Consider the following 9,003-nt stretch of genomic DNA (forward strand, 5'->3'; position numbering starts at 1 on the left):
ATTGTTAGTCATGGTGAGCTGTGCAAATCCTAGCATGTACAGCATGTATAGCTATAAATAAGGTGCTCTAGGGAACAGTTCTGTGCTGGAGGGAACATGGAGATGATGACCTGACTGACCTTCCCCTTGTCAGTCACTGGTGTTTTCAAGGCAGGCAGTAAGCAGTGCAGTCAGCACTCATGGGCTTGCAAACTGCAGGGCAGTGGGCTCACTAATGCTTCTGTGGGTGTCAAACACAGCCTGTCCTCACTCCCTCCCAGCTCTGAATTAGGCCAAGGTCCTGGGACAGGGTCTGGGGGAGGAATATTGGTCAACTAGGCCAGAGGGGAATAGGAATGGCTTCTGCAGAGATGTAATCTGTGGACTGTGGCAGAATATAAACCCTTGCATGCAACCACAAGGCACAGTGATGGGGAGTTTAAGCACTGCCTATCAGACCACTGGGCTTCTTTATGTAAGAATATCTTACTCCAGTGGCAAATAATAAGTCTGCCTGGATATTTCTGAAATTTACCTTGGAGTAACTAGGTGTAGCCATCTATGAATCAAGTAGAGAAATTAATTATTAAAGAAAATTTTACAGGAGTTATACTTCTCTAAGTGCCCCTCTGCCATCTTTCTTTCCTATCTCATTATACATACATCTTCAAGAATCATTTAATTATATTTATATTTTAAGAAGGCCATTCTGATTACATAAGTGGACTTAAGGAGGTCTAACAATGTGGCTGCCTCCTGACTTCTGTTCTATGAGTTTCACGCTTTCATACTGCCTCGTGGAGGGAGCATTTGCTTGGCAGTACTTGGCTCTGGGGGCACTGAGAGCTAGCATGGTATGGCCCCAGCCTGCACTTCCCTACTGCAGTTATTTTCTGGCTCCCAGAATGAACCCAAGCCCTACTTACCAGAGGTAAAAAGCAAATATTTTGACCCAGTGTACCAGAAGCACCATGAAAAATAAGAGATACCAGTCCATTCTTTAAGGTTTCAACTTCAGTCATTCATAGCTAGTCAATCTGTTATGGGCACACAGTTCCAGTGACAATTTTATTTGTCTTACCTCCCCCTCTCTTTGGCCCCATGCCAGATGTGGGAAAAATGGCCCCATGCCCATGGGGAAGAAGAGTGTTGATGGCAGGCTGGGATCTTTGGTGGTGCCACAAACACAATGCATGCCATTAAAAAGAGCAAATCGGTCTTGATGCTTGTTCAGTTTTGAAGTTTCCCTCCTTGCTGGGGTTTTAGGAGTTCTCCTTCTGTTCTCTTTTTCTCTTAAAGTATTTTCCCCATACATGTTGCCAGGGGGACAAATTACTGGGTGCTTACGAAAAGCAAAAGACCTGGCCATAGGGGGAGTATTACAGCTGGTGATGGGGTCAGTGGCTCTGACCCAGGAAGAGGTGACTGGTCCGGGGAGATGGTCCTGAAAGGAATTGCCTTCCCAAGGCCCGGTGTCTTCCCTCAGCTGCTGGCAGGGGGGCCCTTGCAGAGACTGTCAGCTCTTTAGTGATATCAGCTCGTGATTCCAGCTCAGCTCTGCAGGGCAGCCTCCAGGCCAAGCCAGACCAGAGAGAGAGACGAGAGGCTCGTGTGGCTGGTTCCGCACGAAGGGAGCTTTATTGTGGGTCCCCTCTGGTGAAGGGGAGAGCCAGGGACGAGAACCCTCTCTGCACAGGGGCAGAGGGCTTGCTTTTGTAGGCATACAGGGGATGGGTGGGGACCAATGGGTTACAAAGGATCTGCATAGGGTCTCCTAAAGGATTGTGGGCTTGTCTTTTCTCGCTGTGACCACAGAAGTGGTTGCCTTTCCAGGGAGTCCTGCTGGGCAATTGTGAAATCTCTTATCTCAGCAGAGATCCCTCCAGGGCAGGGGCTGGGCATACCCCACAGGGGAGGGGTCCATCTGGCTATTCTCTTTCACCTGGGCTTGTGGGCTGTGAGTTCCCGGCATTTGGACGGAGAGAGAGGCTGGAAGGAATTCGTCAGCATTGAAGACTTCTGCTTTTTTGGCTGCCTTCTTTCTACCGGAGAAACCCCGGGACGCCCAAGCCCGCCTTCCCTGCCCAGCTGGGAGCCGAGCTGCGGCTGCCTTGCCCCCACCGTTGCTTCAAGCCTTTGCTACTCTGTAGCCCTGCACGCCCTGCCTGCCCAGACCTCCGGGGGTTCCCGCTGCAGCTCCAGAGTTCAATACATCTCGTCTGCTACCTGGGATTTGTGCTCGTCCCTGCCATTCCAGCCTGCTGTTTCCGAGGGTCCGGCCAGACACCAGGATCGGCTGCCCAGGGATTTGTGAAGCCTTTGTCCCATCCCTTCCCGGGATCCCAGGGCACCGGTGCCACGTGCTCCCCGAGCTCGCTCCGGAGCGCCCCCTGCAGCCGCGGGGGAACCATCGCACCTGCCCCGCTCACCGGGAGCCGCCAGCGCCCCTGCCGGCTGCGAGCGGAACTGCACCCGAGGGGAAAGGGCCCGACAGCCGAGAAGGCTGGGACTGGGTTTGTGATTGTTTGCTGTTACTGCCAGAGTTATTGTTGTTTGTTTGACTGGTTATACACATATAGATAATGTCATAATAAAGAACTGTTATTCCTATTCCTCATATCTTTGCCTGAAAGCCCCTTAATTTCAAAATTGTAATAATTCGGAGGGAAGGGGGGTTGCCTTTTTTTTTTTCATTTCAAGGGAGACTCCTGCCTTCATTAGCAGACACATGTCTTTCAAACCAAGACACTCCTCAAAACCGTCTGGTTTTGAAAGCTATGAGTGGAGAATGGTGCTAAGGGAAATAATAGCATTGTGATTACTTAGTTCTCACCTCAGGGTATTCTTGTCCTCACAGCTGTTCGCATGAGACAGCAGAAGGGATTTGTCACACATGCAAGGGACTAACGTGCTACTCACCTTGCAGACACCTCTGGTTTGCTGTGGAGTAGTTGCACCCTCAGTGTCTGGGTCACAGCTCAGTAGCATTGTGTCTCATACACACATTCACAGTGCATTCACGTCCCTCATTCCAGATTGAAGAATAGATATTCATTTTGTGTACCAATGGTAATACCATAAGGAAAAAGCCACAGGTCCCTAGACAATTCTTGACAGAGCTTGGTCTGAACCAGCTGAAGGGTTTTAAAGATCGCTATTGATAATATTTTGGAAGTCAGATTCTGATTTCAGCAAGAGATGTGGTTGTAAAGTGCTGTATTTAGTTTCAACCCTTCACCTCCTTATCCCTATGACCCAAGTTGCAGAGATTTCTTCATCCTCAAGTCAGGTCATGCTCAGCAATGAGAAATCTAATCCACATCTCAGTTGTTAGCTTTGCCACTAGAAGCTATATATATGTGTTAATACAGTGATTTCCTCAAATTCTTTATCCTGCTTTTGTTCATACAACAGTTAGTATCCCCACCATAACTATACTTCTGTCAGGCCCCGAGCTAACTCAGAAAAACGTGTTACATTTTGCAAGATGGACAGGCACTCCAGCTGCTCTGTATTATGTCTGCAGTCTGTGTCTTCCCTAAACTGGCACCTAGTTGCCTACACAGACCTGGCTGACAGTCAGGTCAGGAAGGCAATATAGGATATTAGATCAAGAATGCTTCCAGAAAGGGGAGCTGGAGCAAGTGGCAGGCTGAGCAGAGAGAGGTGTAAAGCATTTGTGCAACTGCCTGCATGTGAGCTAAGGCCAAATGATTCAATAAACTGCAACACCTGTCAGCTGCTGCCAAACTTACCTTAGTAAAGCCCCTTTCAGGCTGCCAGTGCTTGCCCACACCTCTGGCACACCCCATGGTGTCACAGATGCCACCACTGATGCTACATGCAATCACTGAAATTTGCCCTTAACCATGAATATTTATGTATTTTCATATAAAGCAGAAGAGCTTTTGAGGGCAAACAGAGACACCCGTGTTGGAAACGTCTGCTGCCAGGGGCTGAGACACAGCAGGGAGACCCCCGCATTGGCTGGCCAGGGATGCAAACCGCACCCCTGGGCCAGGGCCAGGATGAAGGCTCAAGGGACTTGCTCACCTTGCCTGAGTCTGAGCAATGTCTGTGTGTGCTGTATCACAAAATATCCCTGTCTCCCTCAGGGCAGCAAGCACCACGTGCCTTAGACACACCCTCAGGTAGGGGAGATTGTACACATGAGGTAGTTGCATGTATAGGCTTCATCTCCTAAAATGTGTTTGCACACATTAGGTGACATTAATGATCTAGATGTTCAGCTTCTGGTCTAAAAACCCATCTCTTCATATGCAAGTGCACTCTGGACAAGCCAGATGACAAAGTTTCTTCCTTTAACTGGAAACTCTTCTTTCTATCATCCTGTCAATAAAATTCTGGGAGCTGAATCATTGTTATGTAAGCAAATAGATTTGTGCAGATTGGTGTTAACATCCTGAGAAATTATGAGATGGCTGGAGATGTGAGTCGGCAGGATCTGAAAAGTTTTGGCATGTTTGCTGACCCCCTGCAAGCTGTGAGCTTTCCTTGTCCCTTGGCATTTAACTCACAGGTGACAGCAGAAACTGTCTGCAGTCTGCCTGTGGACACAGACTGAGACAGAGAAGTCTGGTCTCTGGAGGTGCCTCATTTCTTATGAGGAAATAAGGATCTCTGCCTATTTACCCTGGAGTGTAAGAATGACATTTTGTTTCCAGGGGAGTCAGGGTTTTGGCACAACTATCCATGACAGTATTTGGCTGACTAATTTTTTCTGTACTGTGAAAACGGAAATAAGAAGATAATGAGCTATGTTTTTTTACAATATGTAAAAAGTTTTACAAAGAATACTAGTTTTACAAGTTATTTGTATAGCTGTATGCCTGCATGTATATATTTTCATTTAATAGAAATAATTTATAGATTAACTTCCCTCAAATACACACAGTAGTTTAGTAATGGAAACATGCTACAGGACATAGGTGCTATTCCACATGATGCAAGAATTTCTAACAGACATAAATAAGGCAAATTTACAACTATCCTCATAAAAGCAATTCAGAGGTTTTATACATTCTAGTTAACCTATGGCTTTCCACATTATTTTGGTATTTGATGTGCAAGCGGCAAAATTTCCTTTCCTCTCTCCATTGCCCTGATATTATTTCAAGAGGTTGAAAGTACATTGACAGAGATTGCAATTTTCAGAAATTCAAACATTTATATCTTTAAAATCAGCGGCAGTGGTGCACCTAACTTTTAAGGCAGTATTTGCCTAGCTTGTGAAAGCTGAATTTCTCTCCCAGAAGACAAAATTTTCTCCCTCTCCTGGCAATCCGTAGCATGCGTTGTAAAAGACCCACATGTTTGAACTCATATATCCAAAGACATTCCTGCTAGCCAGTATGGCATTCTGGTTGAAACTGCCCTAGGCTTCATAGCAGATCTTGAGCAGTAAGACTTGTAAATTTACAGGGCAGGATTTAAATGTAACAAAATCAACTACCAGAGTAAAATTCACTACCAAAGTAACATCTGCAAAATATGAGATAGCCTCAGATTCACCAGAACAGTGGTTTAAAGTTGACAGTTGTCTAAGAGACAGTTTAAAAAAGAAAAAAAAAGCAAGCATAAAAAAATAGTTTTGGCTTACAAATAAGCTGCCTTAGCTCATGGGACTTTAACTGGGCCATTATTAGGTAAAGTCAGGCGTGTTCATTTTGCTAGTCATGCTGGGATTGAACAGTGTTCTGACATGGTGTGATCTTCTACCAGAGACATTTTGGGAATGCACTGTGATTTTGTTTACAATTGATTGGTTTGACTAATATTTAATCTCTGTTAAACTGCAGATTGTGCCCTTCTGACATCAGAAGCCCCTGGTGTCCCTCAGGCTGTACCCATTCAGGTATATTATAGATGTGAAACTTTCAGAACAGACTGCTCACAGTCTCTTTGCTGCCCTTTTTTGACACTACACAAATTATTTCCCTGTTATTTTCCTTTCTTATCTCCCAAGCCAAAGAAAAGATAGGCCCAACAGTGTTGATAAACAGAATTTTAGCTATTGAATTCACAAGATTTCCATAGTGGGTGGAATAAAAAATACTTTACATCCTCTGCTTTCCAAGAATAGAACAGACATTTCACCTACAACGAAACCTACTAGGCTAGTCATGATACTTGGGAATATGCATACTTAACTCCCAGGCATTTTTACAGACCCCTCCACTAATTCACTGCAGAGAAAAACTACAGAGCTGATCAGCCAGCAAGCACTCTGGGTTAACAGCATGTTCTAAAGGCTCCAGAGAGTTCAAAATAGTTGGGAGCAAACATCCATGTGGTAAAGCTACTTTTCCTCAAATAGATGGCAGTAGAAAGGGATGCCCAGGGGTAATTGGATGAATACTCCATTTACCGTAAGCCCCAGCCAGCACAACTGGAGAGAGCAAACAAAACAGAGTATGAGTGCTAGGCAACGGTCTGGATTGCAGCACGCCACGCGCTGCAGCTCTCACGGAAGCTGCTGAGTGGCTGGGAGCACACGGGTAGTATTTCAGTCCTTGGCTTCAGATGCAAGTGCCATAAGCATCCCTACATTTTAGTCATCTGCAGCTGTAACTGTCACTGGAAATCTGCAAAGGCATCGAGCTGTTCAGACTAACCATGACCTTTTACACTGCCATATATATCCTGAAACCATTCTGTCTGTCAGAAAGAATCCCAGCTCCCAGTGGTTTCTGGCCACATGGGTGTGTGTGTGAGTATGCATGCACACTGTCACATGCTTACATGCTTTGGAAAGTTCTGCTCTTATTTTCTGCCTTCTAACCGTTTCCATAAGCAGCTGGTCAGAGTCAAGTGTGTGGCCTTTTAGTGAAGAGTTCTCTGGAGGTACCTTCCTACTAAATCATGACTCGGGACTCTTTTGTTAGTCTATCTCTGATTGCTGACTCTAGCTTGACCCTGAAGAAAGACAGGGCGTGGACTAATAGGAAAACTATTGGCAAACCTGGCTTAAGTCTATGTTAGGAAGCAGAGGGTCAGTGGTTTTTTTAAATGACATAAGGCTCAGCTACTGAGTTTCTCAGTTCCTTGTGCAGAGGTGTCTCTGCCTGTCTGGTGATTTTCTGATAAGAAGGACTGGTCTCATTTCAGTAGTAGTTCTCTTTGTGGAGCTGCTGTTAATCACAGCCATCCCCTTGGCATTGTCCCACATCCTCATATCCAGACAACCAGCCTGCTTGAGGAAAGTCCACAAGCTCTTAGCACTTGCCCTTTGACAATGGGTTTCACATTTCTGCATTAGTCTACAACTGACACTCATGTAACCAATTCCTTCCTTATCTAGGCTGTGTGTTCCACTGCTGCAGCGTATAAGCTTCTGCTCCATTTTCTTCTGCAAGCTGAATTACTGATACACATTTTACTGAGGCTTCTTGCAAGCATGCCTCAGAAGATTCAGTCAGAGCAGAGTGGAGATGCTTGCTTGGCTTTTAATGTTAACTACGCTGAGGTCTTTAAAGCTGTTCTTCACAGATTGCCTTAGTTTATTTAAGAATTATAAATCTCTGGGATATATGCCACTGGTACCTTGGGTACCGAGGTACTGTCCTTGGTACCCTGGGTACCCCTGAACTCTGCCTATCAGCCAGGGAGTGCAGGCAGACCATCCCCAGCAGTGAAATCTGAGAAGAAGCTGCCTTATCTCAGCTTTGAGTTTTGCTTTTTTTCCTCCCATTTAGTGGTTACATCAAATGAGACTGATGGTTTTCTGAGATCGAAGAGCTGCTGCTTTTACCTTGCCCTTTCTCTAGGGGTTGGATACAGTGTGGGACAAGGTGGCAGCCTCAAGACTTCACACTTTCCGCAGGTCAAGTTGTTTGTAAAATAAATGCCAGAAATTTTGCAATAGGATTATACTTCTAAGAGAGAAAAAAAATTCCCAGAAAATGGCTTATTCCAGCTAATATGTCTCAGCACTTTTGCAGAAATCCTTACAAGGCCTTCAGGCAGAACAAAAAAAAAATTAAAATCACAAATATTCAGCTGCAGAGAAAGTCAAATAAGCCATTAGGCATATGAAATATGTTAGCTCTGTTTTCCATTGTACAATGCCTACAAGACTTTGTTACTAAAATACATGTAGCCTTCTGTGACATAAGGATCATTGTCTTCATTTAAAAGCTGAACATAGCAAAGCATGGGGCCATCTCTGGACATGTAACCTCCTTTGGGGAGAGGGGGCTGAGACCGATGCCAGAGTGCAGTTTTCCAGTGTGTTGCCTTGCTGTCTGATCCCTCATCCTCAGCACAGTCTTTCCTCATCTGTTTGGGCACTTCAGATTTCCAACCATTAATAAAGCACCTGCTTCAAACACTGCTGTTGAACCAGGTGACCATCATTCCTTGTCTGTGCCACCCAGGCCAGTATCCTTTCACTCAAGTCCACATGATGCTCAGCATCCCCAAGGTCTCTCCCCATCTCTGAACGTTTGTTCACTCCTGCCAGGATAAAGTGTACAAATGGGACAGGTGTTATCAAGGTAGCATTTGGAACCTCCAGAGAGAGGAGACAATGTGGAGGCTGAGGGTTGCAGAGTGCTCTGAGACGCAGAAGAGAGTCTCCCTTGCAAATGCAATAGTCATGGCAACGGTTTTCTTCAGCTTTTCCTTCAGAGCAGTAATTCAGCTTTAGTTGTAATTCCATATATTTGGTTTGTAGTCAAAACTCTGGAATTCTTTTTCTTTTACCATTCCAAACACAGGGGAGGGTTGCTCAGCTTGCTTTTCCAGCACTAGCATCAGTGACTGTGTGAGCGGGATCAGGTCAGAACTGGATGAAATTCTCATTTCTTAGACTTTTCTCATAGAAGGATACAGATTTCCACCCTTTGCCAGGGTATCCCTGCATACCCTTTTGAGTGCTGCATTTTGCTGCAGTGCTCAGGAAACTCTGCACGTAGCATGAAGGCAGCTGCCTGGGAGAGGTACAGCAGAGCTGCAATCAGCAGTGAGTGCAGCCTCAGACTGCAGGAGTAACAGGAGCTTCAT

The sequence above is a fragment of the Corvus kubaryi genome, unplaced genomic scaffold, assembly GCF_017639235.1.
Source record: "Corvus kubaryi isolate FWS band 111438036 unplaced genomic scaffold, C.kubaryi_AGA036_p1.0 split3-37296, whole genome shotgun sequence".
In the NCBI taxonomy this organism is placed as follows: domain Eukaryota; kingdom Metazoa; phylum Chordata; class Aves; order Passeriformes; family Corvidae; genus Corvus; species Corvus kubaryi.